Source organism: Vigna unguiculata, chromosome 11, assembly GCF_037176805.1.
Source record: "Vigna unguiculata cultivar grain cowpea cultivar isolate G323 ecotype 2 chromosome 11, ASM3717680v1, whole genome shotgun sequence".
In the NCBI taxonomy this organism is placed as follows: domain Eukaryota; kingdom Viridiplantae; phylum Streptophyta; class Magnoliopsida; order Fabales; family Fabaceae; genus Vigna; species Vigna unguiculata.
In genome coordinates, this window is record NC_140802.1 from 4,330,355 (window position 1) to 4,334,330 (window position 3,976).

General features: G+C 23.7%; 1 pseudogene; it reads right to left on the minus strand.

The window, feature by feature from the left end:
- Nucleotides 1-879: 879 nt before the first annotated feature.
- LOC114169445 (cytosolic sulfotransferase 15 pseudogene) lies at nt 880-1,834 on the minus strand (annotated as a pseudogene).
- Nucleotides 1,835-3,976: the final 2,142 nt, after the last annotated feature.

The window sequence follows — 3,976 nt, forward strand, 5'->3', positions numbered from 1 at the left end:
TACAAAAACATTGAATATTATATGGGTTAAGTCCACACTATAAAATAAATATTTTATTAATATAATAATGTTGGTCTAAATATCACTAAGTAGAGTACATAAATAAATAAATAAATAATAAAATGGTTAAATATATTTTTGGTTTTCTAACTTTCAAATCTTTTAAAAGAGAAGATCCATCTACCTGAGACGAAGAGAAAGAAAGTTTTATCTATTTTTTTAATTATTCAGTTAAATGAATGATTCGTTATTGGAACAGCTAGCAACAACTATTTCATGTGGAAAAAATCATATTTTTCTTAATAATGTCTTTATCATTTGATCCAATAGCGCTTCATTAGATAGGAATAAATTTAATAAATATTGATAACTCTCAGATAGAGTATTAGAAGGGAAAAATTCTTTAGATGATGAACTATTGATTCTAAATCATTTCTGGCGATGAATTAATAATTCAAAATGTTATTTAGTGAAAATTAGAATTAGTCAATTTTCGAAACTTTGACTTAATTTGGTTTCTCAACTTTAAAAATGCATGAATTTAATACTTTTAACCAAATTTTGATAAGTTTATTTGATATTTCAAATACATTTCATAATAATTTTTTAGTTAATATTGAAATAAAAAAAGTGTGAATCGATATCAAAAATTCAAATGCTATAATGAATATTATTTTCCAATGTTACAGTCATTCATTGAATGCAAACTTCTCCCGCTTCCTAATGATAAGTAATAAACCACTTAAATCAAATGTAAGTCAAGAAAGCTTTTATTTAATTCAAAACACCTTTTTCATACAACTTATTCTGGAACAGAAACAAAACATCTCACACTAATAGCTATTTATTTGTAGTAGTCTCTTATACTGCTTTGAAATTTCATGAGTGCATTATTTCAAATGATAAACCAGATCCACTTAATTTTTCTTCCACGATTTTCGATAGTTTTTCTGTCATTGAAGGAGAAAAATAATTCACCCAGTCTCCTATTTCTCCTTTCCGAAAGAAGTGCTTATTCTCAAGGACTTTGAACAACATTCCAGATTTATTCACTTCCAAACCCTTCATCTTCTCAAAGCTACATAACTTGATTATGCTTTCAACCACTCCATTTCTTTCTTCTTCTTGAGTGAAAGGAAACCCTAAAAACTCTGCAACTCTTTTCACACAGAAGTTACCATCCTCTTTAAGATCTTCATATTTTAAGAACAGAACTTTGTTAGGTCTAACTATGCTCTCATTCCAGTAACCTAACATGTGACTCCACCATGGACCAAACTCAATTATCCCATTGCAATACATTTCAAAAGCTTCCTCCATTGTTAATGCAGACAAAGAGTGGTCCTTAATTTTATCAAAGTAATCCCATGCTGAAATAAAAGTGTCAAAAGGGTTCCTACAGATATAAATTATCTTACAATCACACTCTGTGATCGACTCAGACAATGAAGGGAATGGAATGTGAGTTCCAAAAAGTCTTGGCTCAGTTGTTGGGAAATGAGTATCAGGAAAATGCATTAGTTCAACGAAAGGCACAAGTTGATGAGGATTTGAAGTAAGCAATGGATGGTTATGAATGGAGGAGAAGCATTGGCGATTCACAATGGCGAAAGCAATGGCTTTCAACCATGTAGTGCCTGATTTTGGAAAACTAGCAACAATGATATCACTGTCTTTTGCTTCAAACTGCTTCTGAAGAGTGTTTACCTCTTTTATGAAAATTGAAGGGCACCAAAATTGTTGGAATAGATAGAGATCAGGGACTCTCCAACCCCTCTCTCTGGGAAGAGAGAGTTAGTTCATCTTCTTTCTTCATTTGTTTTTCCTCTGCCATCAAGAAAATTTTCTGTAGGAAAAAAATGAGTGGAAAGTTTGAAACTTTCTAGTGATCAAAGGGAGTAGCTATAACTAGAATGTAAATGGTAGTTTGGATGAGAATTTTGCTCATTAGAAATACCCTCTTATAACAAGAATTATGATAGGTTAACAGAGTATTTTTAACATAGTTTTGAGAAACTTTCTTATTTAAGTAAAAAAATATTATTTTATTACTTTATTTAATTAAAAAATAAAAAATTCATTTACTTTAATTTCATTTTTAGAAACTTTGTTAAATTGGCAAAAAAAAAATGGTCAAAGGTAATTTTCCTTAAAACAATTAATAAATTGAAGAAAATGTCAGAACCGATGCAAACAGTATGCAGTGAGCACAAAAAACATAGGTACATTTAACCATATACCATAATAGCTACATTATCATTAATTATTCTTATCGATATTATTACTATATCGTTATTATTATTTTTATTATTATTATTATTATTATAAATACAAATATTATCTTTTGTATATGTACTTTATAAATATTTAAAAATTATTTAAATTAAAACGAAATATGTAAATATTTTAAAGTTTTAAATATATAATTATATATATAGCCATAGATAAAAAGAATTTTAACTATTAAAATAAAAATATTATAAAAATATTGAATAAATAATATTACGAGTAATTATTTAAATTTAGAAAAGTAACTATTAAAATAATAAAGGACTAAAAATTATTTTATAAATATTTTAAATTACTATGTAATTGTTTGAATTTAAAAGAGTAGTTATTGTGATAAAAATGAAAAAGGGTTGTATAATTATTAATAATTATTTAAAATTAAAAAGTAGTAAGTAAAAATAAGATCGGAAAAACAAAATAGAACGTAAAGAAATATATCTCTTATTTATTTATATATATATATATATATATATATATATATATATATATTATAAATGATTATTATCATTATGGTTATTATTATTATGATTATCATTATTATCACTAGCTTAAACACATAAGTGTATGTACACATCTTTTTTAAATATGTGGAGTAATATATTACTGATAATATTGTAATGTCATTATTTAGAGCAAAATGTAATGAATGGAAAAGAGAAAAGAGAATAACCGTAAATGAATATAGGAAAAGAAAAAAGAAAAAAAAACTGTTAAGATAGCTTTATAAAAACATGTAAAAATAATCGTTAATCTTTAAAAAATAAATAAATAAATGTATCATAAAAAGTAAAATAGGAATTATTATTGTGGACATGAAAAGGAAATCTCTTTATATATACTAGTGAAAACACAAATGATGTTGCACATGTGTGTTCGAATTCTTTTATTTTCATAGAAATTTAAGTTAAGATCAATAAAAAATATATAATTAATTTTTAAAATAGTTGTTAAATGTAAAATTAGCAAAATAAAATATGTATAGAAAAGAAGTTTTTAAAATAACGATTTAAGACAAAAGAAGTTTTTGGGATAACGGTTAAAAGTAAATTATTTATAAAATAATTAATTTTTAAAATAATGAAGGGTAAAAGTGGAATAACGAAATGTAAACACAAAAGAGAATATCTCTTTATATATTGTTATAGATAAGTAGACTACACACAAGCGCTTGTATGTATATATTTTTAAAAATGTATGATATTATATTAGTAGGTCATGATATTATAATATTAATAACTTAACATACAAGTAAATTTATATTTATAAAGAACAAAGTGGAATATAAGAAAAAAAGAAGAGAAGATAATTGTTGATGAATGAAAAAAAAAATTGTTTGGATAGTTTTATAGAAAACATTTAAAGGTAACATTTAATATTTAAAAAATAATAAATAATTATATTATAAAGGTAAAATAATAATAAATAATTATGAACACAAAAGAAGAAATTTTAATTATATATAGTTATAGATTATATATTATTATTATTATTAATATTATTGTTATTGTCATTATTATTGTCATTATTATTATCATTATCATTATTAATATCCTTAGTATTATCATTATTATTATCATTATTATTATCATTATCATTATTAATATTCTTATTATTATTATTTATTTTGTATGGAATCCACCATGTCTATATTTTTATAAATTCAGATTAGTCTAACTTTTTAAAATGG